Source organism: Elaeis guineensis, chromosome 11, assembly GCF_000442705.2.
Source record: "Elaeis guineensis isolate ETL-2024a chromosome 11, EG11, whole genome shotgun sequence".
NCBI lineage: Eukaryota > Viridiplantae > Streptophyta > Magnoliopsida > Arecales > Arecaceae > Elaeis > Elaeis guineensis.
Window position 1 is genome coordinate 16,443,182 of NC_026003.2, and position 18,333 is coordinate 16,461,514.

At 38.1% G+C, this 18,333-nt stretch overlaps 1 long non-coding RNA gene across 1 annotated transcript in view; it reads left to right on the top strand.

The window, feature by feature from the left end:
- The first annotated feature begins 657 nt into the window (after window positions 1–657).
- LOC140852626 (uncharacterized) overlaps window positions 658–18,333 on the top strand; it is a 28,643-nt gene continuing 10,967 nt past the window's right edge. The window contains exons 1-2 of the long non-coding RNA XR_012135526.1: window positions 658–1,060; window positions 5,781–7,951. This is a non-coding gene — a long non-coding RNA (uncharacterized lncRNA). The remainder of the gene's footprint in view (window positions 1,061–5,780; window positions 7,952–18,333) is intronic.

Sequence of the window (18,333 nt, forward strand, 5' to 3'; positions counted from 1 at the left end):
TGTGTTTAAAAAGGAGAGTCCTTCTTTCTTACTCCTCTTAATTTCATTACATGTTCCATACGCCCCATTATTTTTGTGTGCCATCAGATGGCACCTTGGGATGTGGGATATGGAAGAGGAGAAGGAGTCCTTCACTAGGAAGGAACTCCATGCCAAAAAGATCATGGGACGCCCACTTTTATGCGATGGAAATGGAAGAGTTCATTTCTACGTGGACTCTTAATTTTTTTCCTTTAATTCTCTCCACATTTATTAATTCACCGTGTCATCAGATGACCCTTAGAATTAATAGCACAGAAGAGAAGGAAGAGTCCTTCTCTGGCAAGGAAACCACATGCCAAAAAATTATGGATGCCCCCCTTTGTGTGTTGATTTTTGGGAAGAGTCCTTAATGGAATGGACTCTTGGTTTCATGCCTTTTATCCTTATCCCACATGCCAAGTGTTGGCGTCTTAATTTTTTCCAAATAGAGAAAGAGTCTTTCTACTAGTTAACCTCTTTGGTTTCTATGCAAACTCCTTGGATTACATGAAAAAATTATTTTGTGCGTGTAATAGTTATGGGATGCCAAGAGTTGGCATCCCATGGAGTGGCCCCATGTTTCCTATTTAAAGGGGGTGCCACAACCTATTTCAACATGCCATTTTTGGCTAAGAATAGGCATAAAATGAGAGGAAATAATAAAAAAAATCTGAAAAAAAGATAAGAAAAAAAAAGAGAGAAAAATAGAAAGGAAGGGAGAAGAAAAAAAAGGTAAGTATGGGATGCTGGTCCTAAAATCAGATTGTTCATGTGTTGAACATAAAATCAAATTAGAGTGTAATGAGATCCTTTAGGAAAGGGTACCTAGAGTAGTCTTAGTGGAGGTCATGAAGGCATACAAGTAATAGTGCATCAAGTTCTTGCGAAGGACTAACGGCAGCGTGCTTAGGAAGAAGAATGTAGCACTATGATGAGTTGGAAAGGAACCTGATCAATCCTGTGTGGATCATCGTTGGAGGGCTTCTGCTTTGGAGTCTCATGGAGATCTCAAAATCACCAGTTTATGATCTTCATGGTGGTATATGACTTCTGATCTTCTCCTTACATGCATGTTTGTATGATTTGATTGTAATCATCAAGGGGTTCCTAAGGTTTTTTGAGTTTCGGTGGATGAGTTTAATTGTTAAACTTAGTTTTCATTATTGTATGCATGTTAAAAAATTTTAAAATCTATATTTTGTTGTGTCATTAAAATTCAACAGTGGTATCAGAGCCATCCTTGATAGATTCAATCAAATTTCATATTATTTTTGTGATATGGATTAGATCCAGTTCGAACTATGTCAAAATCAATTTTTTTGATTGATATTTTTTTGATATTTTTTATGCATAATTTATTAATGATAAAGTGTTATCATTCCATGATCGAACCTTGGATATAAAATTTCATGGTTTATTGACTTGTGTGATAAGTTTAATTTAGATCCATGATCTAATTTTTGATGGAATTGAAATCTAGTGCATGTGATGCGCAGGGGTCTTGGAATGCTACAAATGGATGTACATTACCAAAGATTAAGATTTTTATATTTGATGCATTTACTTAAGATCCATTGTGGGTCGACTATCTTGGTTGTTGCCCGAGGCATGCATGGGGTCGAAACATTTTGGTCATGAAAAAGGATGCATCAGACATCGATTAGGATTTTTACCGATAGATTGATTTTACTATAATTTATTATTCTAATATGATTAGAGTGTAATGATTATAGATTAAATCAACATCTTTATTCTATTTTGATTAGAAGCCATATTTAATTTTGATTAATAAAATTTTATCATTTACCTAATTAGATTAGGGTTTGAGTTATGGGTGACTAAATCTGAGTTAACCTAATTGAATTAGGTTTAACTTAAGAATTGATCAACCTAACTTATATGGATGATAAATGATTGACCTAATATTGAACTTTGGATCAAGTGTTGAATCCGAATCAGAAACCTTAGATGGGTCCAATACCTATGTATTTAAACATCTTTATTGGCATGTGTTTGAATGATATCGCAATTAAAATAGCATGAGTTATTTGTTATAATATTTTATAATTATTATAAAATATTATATTGATTTGTTATAGACTATGAAATATCTATGTGATGGATATATGTTTGAATGCTTCCTTATTGGCTGATTATATTAATGCATCTGTAAGAGCTACAATAGAGGTTGGGTATCCCTGATGCATTATATCATCAGCTATCTCTCTCTTTTCTATATTCTCAACTGTTGATTGAGATTTTTACATAATAATATAAAATTATAGAAAAAAATTATTTGAGAATAAATTAAAATTATTTCATTCTATTTCAAATCAAAGATCAAGCATTCATGGTTGTCTTCATGGTGATGAAGACTAGACTATCGGACATTTGGAGAGCAGAGGCGTATTAAGATTGACCTTGAGATGGTTCAATCTATAATGCATCTAGGGTTAGACCCAAAGATCATCCTGTGGCTCGGATGATTTTTTCAAAAATCTATAATTTTTGTTTTCCTTAATATGCTCTTACATGCTGGTGTTAGTATTTTAATTTTCATAGCATATGATGCATGTTGTAAATATTTAAGATGTGCATGAGACTAAGTCTCTCAATTAAATTATATTAAATCTTAATGGTGAAGTGTTAAGAATACTATCCATGCCTTCCTTCATGCTTAGTCATTATTATGTCAAGAACCATAGTAGGCTTGTTGTGCTATCCACAAGACTTGTTGTGTGGACTGGCTTAATGCTGTCTTGGTGCATAATGAAGCTAATTATATTTAGCTCATACTAAGTCAATAGAGTATATTAAGAACTGTAGTGAGTTTGTTATGCTATCCACAAGACTTACTATAGTGATTGGTATGATATTAACCTAGTGATGCTTATGGCATATTTGGTAGTGCTGTCTTATTGTGCTATTCACAAGAATAGTATTATTCAGATATGACCATATAGGATTGAAGGATATGACTTAACTAAAATACTATAGTTTGTTGTGCTATCCATAAGGTTATAAGTTTTTTAGAGGTAAAAGTTTGTTGAGAGTTGCATGAGATGTAATTAGTAAAGAGTTACTTACCTTTGAACTCATAGGAGCTTGTTGTGCTATCCATAAGATTTATATGAGAATTGGGATCTCAACCTCACTAAAAAACTTTATGATAAGGTTCTTCGATTTCATATTGAGGGCTATAAAATTTGTTAAAATAGTGAGAGATACAATTAGATAAAAAATCTTCATCTAACTTGTGCATGTCATCATGAATAGTCTTTTTTATGTTCTTATATATATATTTACATCTTTACATTCACTGCTTAGGATAATTTTAAAATTGATCGAATGTCTTGAAATGGTTAATGAAAAGAAGATGAAGATGGTCTTCGCTAAGGGTATCTAATATCATTACAGTAATGATAAATTGCAAGAATTATCTTGTAAGTGTGAAGCAATAGCAGGATGCAAAAGTTGCATCTGCTAATAGTTTGTATGTAATTCATTGAGTATTTTACTTTAAATTTTTAGGTATGTGATACTTTATTTAGGTTTCTCTTTTGCAAAGTATTTGCTAGATCTATAAAGCTGAGGTAAGGTGACTACTTATCTTTTGGCTCTAATGGATAGTCCATTGACACTAAGAATGTAGAAACCTATTTAGAAACTAGTAGACTATTATTTATCAGAAATATTATTTCAATCCCTATGTTATTGTAACATAGATTTGAAATTAATGTTGAGAGTAAAAGTTACTCTCCCTCTGATAAATTTTATGGTAATGGTCTTATATTTTCTATCACTCAATGATATTATTCTTCATGTTGATGAGAACAAGAAAAAAAATATGATGGTCACATGTCTAAGGACAAGTAAGGTATTAGGTCTTGAACATATGGATGTTTGAAGATTAATAATATCTCGATCCAGAAATTACACTTCATATATGATATGATGTTTTTCTAAAAATACTTTACAAATATATTGTCTCTTTTTGAAAAATATCTAGAAATTACTGTATGAATTAGGCACTATAAAAATCTATTAAAATACTCCATATAAGATATGAAAAAGATAAAAGGCAGGTTGTCCAACTTATATGAAAAGAATTAATGTACATAAGTTTGTGCTAGAACAGTTTTTATTAGTTTATAGGTTATTCTAAAAGAATAGTATGTAATACTATTTCTATCATCTTACTTGACAAAAGGTGTTTTGTCAATAAGTATGCCACCTTTTAAGAAAAAAAAATTTTTTAAAAGAGAAAGTGGAAGGATAATTGAACTTGAGAAGTTCAAGATCTATAAACTATCCTATCTTAACCTGTGGAGTGTCCATAAGTTAATCCTCAACCAGATGTGCTCATTGATGAGGCACAATCATGATACACACCTCCTCACTGAAAGATCATTTTGAGTGTGTAATGTACCACTCAAAATATGGGTTTGTCATTGTGAATGGCAGTACACCATACATCATTGAGAATGATATTTTATTTGACCCATTCGGAGATTGTTATGAGTAGAGACTCTAACAGTTGGCTTGAAATCTTGACATCCAAAATGGACTCCTTATATATTAACCAAGTGTGGATATGGTTGAAGCACCTATGGGTATGACCCAATAGGTTGCTGTCAGAAATGTCTATTCAGATTCTTGCTATTGCCACACACCATCTAGAGAAGTCATCTCTAGTGGGAGGGCAAATACTTTTATGAATTCAGGCAGTTTATGAGGAGTGGGTACTTCTATTTTTTGATGGGACAGTCAAAATGTTTGACTTTATCAAAAATAGATGAACCATTATTTGTGCAAGAAGATAAGTGGGAGTTCTATTAACTTTTTGGTTATGTATGTGGGGACATACAGCATATTAGGAAGGTAGTTTTGATATTGCACTCGGTCAATAATTTGCTTATCACAGGAATTTTCATGGAAATAAACTTGGGTTAAGCATCCAATATATTTGATATCTATAGAGATGGTGTAAGTGGATGTAGGGTTGTCCCAGTCTAGATACATAGAATTTAATATTGAAAGGATTCAACATGAGTGGGTGTAAAAGTGTTTACTTACTCATACATTCAATGTACTAAACCTGATATGAATTATGCCTTAGCATATCATTGATTTCAGATAGATTCATGATAGATTTATGAAAATTATGAAAAAGCATTCTCATAGTACTTGAGAAGTGCTAGAGGAGTAGTGAATTGAAAGAATTTCAAGCAATAAACTGTGTTTGACTCAGTTAAATATTGTTAGTAGAGATTGCTTAGGAAAGTTGCCTGATGAAAGGTTCATCATTAAGTTGGATGTCGTCTCACCGAATACCCACGCACATCCTAGGTGTTTTCACCTCCTTCATGACATGATCATAAAATGAGCTAATAAGAAATAACAATATAATAGGACGATTCACTAAACCATACACAGTAGCAGTGTAATCGCCATCCTGATTGCATGTGCATCAGGTACAGGGGTGATTGGTTTTAGTGCAAGTGAGAGATTGAAAGAATAGTATCCTATAAACCAATCACATGGGGATGCAATGGGACTTTTCTTTATTATCTTCCTGCTCATTTGCATGACATTAGTTATTTTAGATTTATATGAGGTATTATATTTTATCATTTGCTACATCATTTTTTATATGATTATAATAAACTCCATAGATTAAGGCAATAATTTTAGGGCCATGATGAGATCATACCAGTGAGATCTAAAATTTTGATAGTCCCAATTTAAAATATTTTCAGTTATTGGATCATCGAGAAAGGGATCGATGACTCCGAGAAGACTGGTACATCCTATGTATGCTCGAAGGAGAGGGTGGTTGATCTCACAACCATTTGTGTGGTGATACTAATACAAAGATGTAGGTGCTCATTAGAGAATGAGTTCACTGAATAGACCTGCAGAAAGAATATCTGATGGAGCTTTACAGCTTATCAACAAATGGTTCTTTAATGGGAGTGGTGCATGTGATCCTTTGATCTGAGATCACTATGGTACCTTGTGTGCATGGACTCTTACTTTGGTTTATTCCTAGCACACCACTTTGAGATATGTGTAGGATATTTTGGATATGGCAAAGTATGCATCGAGGTTGTGAGTGGTCAACAAGGAATCGGTTACTCCTTGTAAGAGGAGAGAACATCCTATGTGATTTCATGGGATGGTGACTCTAGAAGTCTTTAGCTAGAGCAGGGATGAACAGTAAAAATGATTTCTACTAGTTTATCAATCGAGTCATCATTATTTGATCAAGATACATATGGTCAGGTATTTGAGTTTGACATATTTCTATATCCATAGCCTTTTCGGGATGTTGTGTGATCGAAGGATTAAATTACACGGTAACTCACTATCGAAGGATAATTTTGGTATTTTCATCAAATTTTAAATCTTTCGGATAGTCATGATACATTACTAGATATCAATCTTAACTTGTAGACTCTCTAAAATTAAAAGAGTTTAATTTTAAAATCAATTAGGAAGAGTCCTAGTTGATTGGGACTCTTGAGCTGACCTAATCCAATCGGATTAGGATTTCGTCGAGAGTTTGGATCCACTGCTGGCTAGATTTAAAATCCAATAGATCACACACAATAAAAATTTATTTTGATCTAATTAATTTGAATTTATTATAATTTTAATGGATTAATTAAATTGCTAGCATATGAATTAACCCAGATTTTCAATTTGGTTCAGTGCAAAGGTGTTTGTGCTAACCTAGTCCTGTTGCCTTGATCTAATGTGATTGGTTTGAATAATCTAATTTATTAGTTTTGATTTTATGGAAGTATTTCATATGGAATCAATCTCCTCCACATCAAAACCACACGCATATTAATGGGTGGTGTCACATTTATTTTTGTGTTTAAGAAGGAGAGTCCTTCTTTCTTACTCCTCTTAATTTTATTACATATTCCACACGTCCCATTTTTTTTGTGTGCCATTAGATGGCACCTTGGGATGTGGGACATGGAAGAGGAGAAGGAGTTCTTCATTAGGAAGGAACTCCATGCCAAAAAGATTATGGGATGCCCACTTTTATGCGATGGAAATGGAAGAGTTCATTTCTATGTGGACTCTTAATTTCTTTCCTTTAATTCTCTCCATGTTTATTAATTCACCATGTCATCAGATGACCCTTAGAATTATTGGTGTAAAAGAGAAGGAAGAGTCCTTCTTTGGCAAGGAAACAACATGCCAAAAAATTATGGACGCCCCCCTTTGTGCGTTGATTTTTGGGAAGAGTCTTCAATGGAATGGACTCTTGGTTTCATGCCTTTTATCCCTATCCCACACACCAAGTGTTGGCGTCTTACTTTTTTCCAAGTAGAGGAAGAGTCCTTCTGCTAGTTAACCTCTTTGGTTTTCATGCAAACTCCTTGGATTATATGAAAAAATTATTTTGTGTGTGTAATAGTTATGGGACGCCAAGAGCTGCATCCCATGGAGTCGCCCCATGTTTCCTATTTAAGGGGGGGCCACAACCTATTTCAACATGCTATTTTTGGTTGAGAATGGGCATGGAAATGAGAGGAAATAATGAAAAAAATCTAAAAAAAGTTAAAAAAAGGAGAGAAAAATAGAAAGGAAGGGAGAAGAAAAAAAAAGAAAAGTATTAGATACTTGTCCTAAAATTAGATTGTTCATGTGTTGGACATAAAATCTGATTAGAGTGTGGTGAGATCCTTTGGGAAAGGATTTCTAGAGTAATTTTAGTGGAGGTCATGAAGGCATACAAGCAATGGTGCATCGAGTTCTTGTGAAGGATTAACGCAGCATGCTTGGAAGAAGGCTGCAGCACCATGATGAGTTGGGAAGGTCCTGATCAATCCTGTGTGGATCACCGTTGGAGAGTTTCTACTTTGAAGTCTCATGGAGATCTTAAAATCACCAATTCGTGATCTTCATGGTGGTATATGACTTCTGTCTTCTCCTTATATGCATAATTTTGTGATTTGATTGTAATCATCAAGGAGCTCTTAGATTTTTTGAGTTTCGATGGATAAGTTTAATTGTTAAACTTAGTTTTCATTGTTGTATGCATGTTAAAAAATTTTAAAATCTATATTCTACTACTTCACCAGAACCCAACAAGGATTATATAATAAATCTTCCTTTATCGATCAAAGTAGTCCTAAGGACTTCATCACAACATAGAACTTCGTTAGAAGATGTAACCTTGTAATAAAAAAGATCAAATAACTTTTATTATTGATTAATTCATATACATTTATAATTAGCACAGTCGTTAAATGATGAGATTTAGGACACATTTTTCAACAACTCTCACTTGGACTAAAGTCAATCAGTATAGTATCATACACCCATCTTCATTTATCATCTCAAAACTCTTAAATATCAAGGCTTTAGTAAATGGGTTGGTCATGTTTCTTCTTTCCATCGATCTTCTAAAGATTGACGTCACCTTAACAGATTTTTTGAATATGGTGATAGTGATGCAAAATGCTTGGTAAGCTAATGGGATTCAGTTCCTTGGTATAAGCTATGACTCTGGTGCTGTACAATACAGCAGGATCATTATCGGAGGGTGCCACTCCTAGCTTGCGAGTGAACCGATACAATCACATAGCTTCCATACTGCAATACATTCTGTCTCGCAATTTGAATTTGGCTATATTGCTCTGCTTGGAACTTTTCTAATAGATTGCTCCATTATTTAGGGTAAGGATGTATTCCGATATGTTCTTGCTATCATTATGTCCAACTAAAAACTGAAGTCATACTCTATAAGTTTTAAGTCAGATTCTCCATAACCGAATCATCAATCCTCAATATTTCTCAAATACTTAAGGATGACCTTCCAGTGATTCTCATCCAGATCTTGTAGGTATCCACTCACTACCCTAGTGAGTATACTATATCTGATCTCATATATAGTGTACATGATAGAACAAATTTTACTCATAAACATCCTATGTATGCTGGACTGAGAAAACTTTAGCAGCCTCTTAGATCTATCTCTATAAATCTTCATCCCTAGTATGAGAGATACTTTTCCAAAATCTTTATGGAGAACTATGATAATAATGAAATCTTTATTCCCTATAATGTAAGAAATATCATTTCTGATTAAAAAAATTTTATTCATATATAAAACAAGAAATATACTCATAGAACTATTAATCCATTTGTATTTGCAGGATTCTTTTTCGTTCTCAATGAAGCCATGCATTTTGATCACTTATCAAAATCTACATTCCAATTTCAAAATATTTAGCATTGCCACAGGAGAAAATATCTCGCTATGGTCAATACCATAACATTGAAAATATCTTTAGGCAACCAAACGGGCTATGTAGGTCTCCATCTTCTCATCTACACTCTCTGATCCTATTGAAGATCCACTTACATCCTATGGGCTTTATCCTTTCTAGTGGATCAATGAGTGTCCATACATCATTACCCATTATGGACTTCATTTCAGACTCTATGGCTGCAAGCCATTAATTGGAGTCAAACCTCTGTATGACATCCATTTAGGTGATCAGATCCTCATTGTTCTTATCGAGTTTAACATAATCATATTTTGAAATTAGAAATCAAAGTATCTATCCGATGGATGCAGTACTCTATCGGATCTCCTTAATGGTACCTCTACAATAGGTTCCGAATTTGATCTAATCAAATTCGATTCTATGGGTTCACTAGATCGTGTCGGTTCTTCTACTTGTCGAACTTCATAAGTTTCACATTAGAGACATCAGTTCTTTCACCAAGGTACTCCTTTTCTAAAAAGAATGTCGAACAACTCTTGTTCTTTAGCAAGGTAGAAGTTATATCCCCTAGATTCTTTGAGATTATCCAACAAAATAATACATATAGGATCGAGATCCAAACTAATCGGTCTGTAAATACTTGACATAAAACAAACATTCTCAAACCCTAAGGTAAGAAAATATCGGCTTATGCCAAGTCCATATCTCATATGGAGTTTTTGCGATTAATTAATTCAGAATTTAGTTCAGAACATAACAAGTAGTCTTAAGAGTATCACCCTAAAAGGAGACTGGCAAACTTGTAAACCCTATTATGGATCGAACTATATCTAACAAAGTCGATTCCAATAAGAGAGAATTCTATTCTCTTCTAGATATGTCAAAAACTCATCGGAAAGGCATTTTCCTCTTTGGATTGATCAAAGAGTTTAATGCTCTTCTTAGTTCATTTTTCTACCTTATTAAGAAATTATTTGAATATTTCAAATAATCTAAATGTATGATAAATATGTTCATAGATCCAATACATCAATATGTATCAGATTCAAAACATCATTGGTTCGTTCACTTTTTCTAGCAAAAGATGATTCGATCATCTTACTAAAGAGATAGGATTGACAGATTGATAATGATTCACAATCATTGACTTTGAGAATTATTTTCTATTGATCCTATTCTTGTTTATATGATCGAGCCTAAATTATCAAAGGTAGGCTTCCATGACATTATTTACTCTAAGAAGTTTGTTTGTTGTATATAGTATACTAACAGGTTGTGTAGATATCATTTCTTAGTTGTTCACATAATTTTAACATCATTCATAATGATATCACAAAATCATTAGATAACAGTGACAATCACTAAAATGACATTGAAAATAGGCTTGATGATTTCTAAAATTAAGATTGGAATATGACTTCCATCTCTAACGTTCAGAATCTCTTGCTATTTTCAACCTTTCTACTAACCTGAAGTCATTGCAACAATTTGCGTGGACTTTCGATATCCAATACGAAGGCAATAGTATCATAGATAGAGAAATCATAAGGTGTTATCATATAAGTACCTTATCCAGTAACCCTTGCTGATTTCTCTTTCTTTGTCTGTTCGGATAAAGGGACTTTGTTAGACTAGGTTAATCTTAGACTCTTTTGTCAGTTCGGGCTCATTGGCCCAAGCACGACTCTTTTAAACCTTCTTTTTCTTCTCAAAAGATTATTGCCCTACTGAAGACACATCTTCGAGGTACACAAAGGACTCCTTCAATATTTGAAGAATTTCTTTCCACTGAACATTATCGAATTTACAACTAAATTCATGTTCTTTGCTGCTCTCAAAAATATCATATGGTGATACGATCATTTAGCCACTTCTGATAAGTACCTTTGATCGTATCATATGTATTGGATGTGAAAACTTTAGGTGCTGGATCCATAATCATATTTAGAATCTATTCATGCTTTAGAACTATTTGCAACTCCCAATACCATCTATCAAAGTTGGATCCTATAAATTAGTCACTGTCAAACAATGAATGGAGCAATGGATATGTAGCCATAACTAAAAGAAAAATACAAGACCTCTATGTTTATGAATTGATTAAGCCTAAAGACTTAAATTTTAGTCTAAAAATTCTTTCACTATTTTATACGAATTAGTAGCCTCTACCTTCAATTCAAAGAATTACTTTAATCCCTTAGTAGATACTAGAATCCACACAGACTGCATATAGGTCGAAGATAGCTCGATCAACCCATATGCACATATAGGTAGGTTCTCAATCAATTATTTATTTAAATAATTTTTAGTAGTTAATTTAGCCTCAAATTTTATTTTAGTAGGTGATGGACCTCCATTAAAAATTTTGGTTAGGTCAAACTATTAACATGAACCTACTCAGTAATTATAACTAATGAATGATCAGACCCAAAGATGGCTCAGTCAATCCAACCATCATCAGATAGTACAACAGAGTCATCATATGATGAATGATAATTTCATTATTCAGAGAGAACACCAGACGGATGGCGCTTGTAATGTCAATCAGAAATAATGGATCCATTACTATTTACCTTAATAGGAGGCTATGATCCAGTTATTCTCATAACTAGCTCATTTTATGGATCTAATAATTTAAAAAATTTAATTAATTTAGAAAAAAGAGAAGAAAAGATCAATCAGTAGACTACAATCCTCCCACTGACTTCATCAAGTCACTTAATCGGATTAGGGTCATGCTGATCGAACTGGTACCTAGATCAGTCACACTGATTAATCTTAATGACATGGGTCAACTCGAATTACTTAACAGTCTAATCAAGATATAATCCACCAAATTAGCTAGGTAAGTGAGATTGGTGGGAGGGTCTGCTAAGCTTGCCTTAGACACCATCAAAATAGTCAGATAAGCCGCTCTCAATTAAAAACCACCAATCGAAATATCAAACTTACTTTAGACACCAATTGGTTAACTAATTTCGATTTAACCAGCCTAATGATTCAGGTTCAACCATTGAGCCACAATCAAAGTCTATTTGGTCTAATCAATGATATGGACTTGACCATTTATAACTATTATAATGGTTCTAGAGAAAATTTGATTTAATCTAATTCAATATTTGATTAGATTTAATTAATTTCTCTATATAGTTCATTAACTTTTTGATTCTAACCTTAGGTCTAATCCAATTAAGAGGATCTGATTTGAGCTAACCCATGCCTCAATATTTTATGCAAATAACATTAGATTTTTAATTCATAATTCTAGATCTAATCGATTCTTCACTTAATTTTTAATTAAATTTTTGCATCAACATGGATTTAGATTTAGATTTAAAATAATTTCAATTTTTATTTTATAAATAATTTATAATAAATTTTATGCAAAGATTTTCTATTCTGAAACTAGGTTGGCTCAATCAATATTGAGTTAGCTACATAAGAGGATTGGGTCAACTCAGTTCAAAATTGGGTCAGCTTAGTAATTATGCGAGCATATTTCAGATCTAAAAAATCTTATATAATTTTAAAATAAAATCAATCATAAATATCTTTTTAGATCATATCCAAACTTGTTATGATTCAAAATTTTATTTTTTTATGATTAAAATAATTTTAATCATATAGATTAGATATTTTATTTTTCATACAACTTTATATCACATACAACAAACCTAGAGTTTTAAGATCTAAGATTTTATAGAAAAATAAGTTCTTCCTTTCGCATTCTTCTTCATGGGATCTAATCACATGACACCCCTACACGCCATAAGAGCACTCTATCAAATGGGAAGAGATGGCCTTTAAACCCTTCTTGCTCCTATGATCGGACAGTCTGATGATCAATCCAATCCAAGTACTTGCTAATCGGATCATCTAATCTAATCACGTATCACATATACTTAAATTTAGATCTAATCTAAATTATATCATATCTGATCACAACCTTAGATCACATCTAAATTAGATCATAAACATCATATATAATATAAAAAATCAGATTTTATCAAAGATCAGCACAAATTAAGATCATCTTTTTACTGTAAGGGGTAAACCTTACAGTAGGACAATCTTATATCAGTTTATGTGATCAACCATTAATTGAATTCAGATCTATATATTACATATCAGATCTAAATAAATTTAAAATTTAGATTTAATATGCATATATAATATGTCATAATGAATCTAGGCTCTGATATCACTGTTGAAAAATGTAGGTGATTTTCAAGATAAGATATATTTTTTTATTATAATTTTTTAATTTTTTATATAATTAAAAATTTATTTCTTCATACGATCGATTTAGAAGGAAGATAAATTTAATCTATAAATAATATTAATTTTATCTAAGTAATATTAATTTATAAATAAATTATCAAAATAATTTTTTACTTAATCACTTAGTTTTAAAAATTTTATATTGCATTGAATCATAGACCCATCTTTTGATTAATATACATATTCTAAAGTATCCATATAGTTATATTTTTTTGTATGGATGAGAGAATTATATATATTGATCTGTGGATTGTTTATTTTGGATAGTTTAAAAATTATAATTAATTTTATAGATAATTATGATAATCAAATGATATGCAATAGGGGCTGAAAAAATTTTGGATGGTATTTTTCTTTAGTTCTCTTTACACATTTTCAACTGTGTAGGAAGAACTAAGAAAAAATACTTCTGAAATTTTTTTCAGCCCCTATTACATATCATTTGATTACTGTAATTACCTATAAAATTAATATAATTTTTAAATGGGATAGGACCTAACTTTACCTATTAGATAGCGATAGAATGTATTTATTATGTAAGTTATTTTAAATATTAAGAACTTTCTCATAGTGAACATTTGTTTACATGTTCATGCAGTTACTTCTCACAATAATTTTGAACAAAATGGATCTAAGTTTTGTCATTGTTATCTTCCATTAGGATGGAAAGATTAGTCGTGACGCTAATGGTGTATATTATGATAGTGGAAGGATTTGGATGATCATGATAGACCGTAACGCAACATACTAAGAACTTATGCGTCTGCTATGCTGTCATCGGATAGAACCCCAATCACTGTGGAGTTTTTCTACTATGTAGATTTTTGATTCATATTGTTGAACAGTATTTGACTGTACCTATTGAAGTTGATCAGAACATGAACACCATCTTGGACATCCCATCAGAGGGGACTTTTCGTGTGGTTGAAAGTTTTATTAAGCCGACAGCGGTAAGAGTTTCAGATGGTGGTGAACAGCATGTGAGTGTGTCTCAGACTGCATCTGCCCCACTTGTGTAATTGGAGATGGAGGGATCTCTACCTGATGTAGCACCACTGATCGATGAAGCTGGATATGAGTACAAAGGTATCCCTATATGTACCGTTGGTGGACCAACGGCATTCGTAACTGTTGGGTATAAAATACCCATAGCCGAAGTTCTCAGCAGAATCAACTCCGAGAGGACTCCGCCCGGACTCCCACGGGAGCCGGGCTCCGTCGCCAACTTCGACTGCTAGTAAGATCCGTCCGGACACCTACGGGAGCCGGACTTCGCACCTGACTGTAATTATAGAGGACTCCGCCCAGACTCCCACGGGAGCCGAGCTCCGCCCGCGACTTCAACTCCGAGAGGACTCCGCCCGGACTCCCACGGGAGCCGGGCTCCGCCCACGACTCCAATCTCAAGGGGGACTCCGCCCGGCCTCCCACGGGAGCCGGGCTCCGTCGCCAACTTCGACTGCCGGTAAGATCCGTTCAGACTCCTACAGGAGCCGGATTTCGCACCTGACTTTAATTGCAGGGGACTCCGCCCGGACTCCCACGGGAGTCGGACTCCGCCCGCGACTCCAACCTCAAGGGGGACTCCACCCGGACTCCCACGGGAGCCGGACTCCGTCGCCAACTTCGACTGCCGGTAAGATCCATCCGGACTCCTACGGGAGCCGGACTTCGCACCTGACTGTAATTGCAGAGGACTCCTCCCGGACTCCCATGGGAGCCGGGCTCCGCCCGCGACATCAACTCCGAGAGGACTCCGCCCGGACTCCCACGGGAGCCGGGCTCCACCCACGACTCCAATCTCAAGGGGGACTCCGCCCGGCCTCCCACGGGAGCCGGGCTCCGTCGCCAACTTTGACTGCCGGTAAGATCCGTCCGGACTCCTACGGGAGCTGGACTTCGCACCTGACTTTAATTGCAGGGGACTCCGCCCGGACTCCCACGGGAGCCGGACTCCGCCCGCGACTCCAACCTCAAGGGGGACTCCGCCCGAACTCCCACGGGAGCCGGGCTCTGTCGTCAACTTCGACTGCCGGTAAGATCCGTCCGGACTCCTACAGGAGTCGGACTTCGCACCTGACTGTAATTGCAGAGGACTCCGCCCGGACTCCCACGGGAGCCGGGCTCCGCCCGCGACTTCAACTCCGAGAGAACTCCGCCCGGACTCCCACGGGAGCTGGGCTCCACCCACGACTCCAATCTCAAGGGGGACTCCGCCCGGACTCCCACGGGAGCCGGGCTCCGTCGCCAACTTCGACTGCCGGTAAGATCCGTCTGGACTCCTACGGGAGCCAGACTTCGCACCTGACTGTAATTGCAGAGGACTCCGCTCGGACTCCCACGGGAGCCAGACTCCGCCCGCGACTCCAACCTCAAGGGGGACTCCGCCCGGACTCCCACGGGAGCCGGGCTCCGTCGCCAACTTCGACTGCCGGTAAGATCCGTCCGGACTCCTACGGGAGCCGGACTTCGCACCTGACTGAAATTGCAGGGGACTCCGCCCGGACTCCTACGGGAGCTGGGCTCCGCCCGCGACTTCAACTCCGAGAGGACTCCGCCCGGACTCCCATGGGAGCCGGGCTCCGTCCGCGACTCCAGCCGCAAGGAAGACTCCGCCCGGACTCCTACGGGAGCCAGACTCCGTCATCAGCTCCGACCGTTGCCGAACTTTAGCCGAAGGATCTGCACTCCTAGGCAGGCCACAATAACGGTCACGATCCTGCTCCACTTCCTGCAGCAGATTCTGCACAGCTCCATCATTCCTTGACAGGCCGCAGTAACGGTCACAGCACTGCTCCACTTCCTACGACGGATCCTGCGCAGCTCCACTACTCCCTGGCAGGCCACAATAATGGCCACGATCTTGCTCCACTTTCTGCGACGGATACCGTGCGATTCTCCCATCCGCTAGCAAGTCGCGACAACAGACGCCGCTCCACTCTCCACGGCAGACTCCACGTGGCACGCCCCGGTGATAACCATGGGTCCACTCCACTACTCTTCGCAACAAACTTCGCCTGACCCTGGGCAGCCCACTGCCAGATGGTTACAGATATCGCTATCAGGCTACTGCCCCTTCCGCCTATAAAAGGGGGTCCCAGATACGTTATTCTATAAGCTCTAGTTTTTTACCTAAAAACTCTGCTAAATTCTCCGTTCGAGCACTCCATTCTTGTTGAGGCAGAGAACTGACTTGAGCGTCAGAGGGTCTTGTCGGAGCAACCCCACCTCCGGTTTAGACTTTCTTTGCAGGTCCCGGCGGCGACCGCAACTTCTTCGACTCCAGCTTCTCCGACGTAAGCAGATTTTTGCACCAACAGGATTGGCGCTAGAGGAAGGGCGTGTATCTTCACAGTACCCTTGTTCTTAAAGGAGCGCTCAACGAAGCCGCCTCCGATCGTCTCCTCCGGCACCTACTCCTTGTTTCCCCCACGAGATCCTTACTTGATGCCTCCCCGCAAGGCGTCCACGCGACGGTCCACGACCTCCGCGGCCAGATCTCAGGCTCCGGCCTCCCCTCCTGTTTCTCAACCTCCTCCTCCTCCTCCGACGGTGGCGGTCGGCGCGGAGCAGTTTGACCTACTGGCACGCAGGTCAAAGGCCTCACAGAAGCTGTGCAGGCTATGCAGCAGCAGCAGCCGCAGGCATCAGTACGCCCGAAAAGGGCATCCCCGGAACACCAGAATCCGACGGTGGGGCGGGCCACCTGGGCCAGCCGCCCTGTCCTTCCTGAGAAAACGAACCCGAGGGTGGAGAGCCCTCAATCAGACCACGACTCAATCCCTGGAAGATCCCTGCCCCTATTCTGCCAGAGGACCCTCGAGACTCGAAGTCGGGAGGATTTTCTAGATCGGAGGCTCCAGGAAATGAACCGACGGATCGAAGAACTCCGCCATGCTCCCCCCGCTTATGGTGAGGATATCTGTACTGACCCTCCCTTCTTTCAAATGATCATGCAGGAACCGATCCCGCCAAACTTCAAGCTCCCCCAGTTTGAAAGCTACGACGGGACTTCGGACCCGGTTGATCATTTGGAGGCCTTCCGGACGATGATGCTGCTTCACGGTGCTCCTGATGCTATTCTATGCCGGGCCTTCCCATCCACCTTGAAGGGAGCGGCGAGGAACTGGTACTCGGCTTTGAAACCGGGTACCATCTTTTCCTTCGATCAAATGAGCCACCAATTTGTGGCCCATTTTGTCAGTAGCCGGCACCCCCGGAAAGGTTCGGAGTCCCTCCTCAATATCAAGCAGAGGGAAGGGGAGTCCATTCGGGCCTACATCAACCGCTTCAACGTCGCAGCGCTGGAGGTCCAGAACTTGGACCAATCAGTTGCAATGGCCGCCCTGAAGGGTGGCCTTCAGAAGAATGACCTTTTGTTCTCCCTGGAGAATAAGTACCCCAGGAATTTTGCTGATTTGCTGGCTCGGGCTGAAGGATACGCCCGAGCGGAAGAAGCCTTCAAAATGAAGGATGAAGAGACAGCGAGGGAGCGACAGGCGGGAGACTCGAGTGAGCCTGTGATCGAAAAAAGGCCAAGAGAAGCCCGGCCACGTTCTCGATCCCCTCCTGGGCACAAGCGTGCCCGTACTCCACCCCGGATGCGCAGGCAGAGAAGTCCGGATCGTGGGGCTCGACGGGGTTCTCCATCGGGGAGATTCCGCAACTACGTCCCCCTCAATGCCTCGAAGGCCCAGGTACTGATGGAGGTCAGGGAGCAGCTCTCTAGGCCGGAGAGGATGCGCACACACCCCGGGAAGCACAACCCCAACAAGTT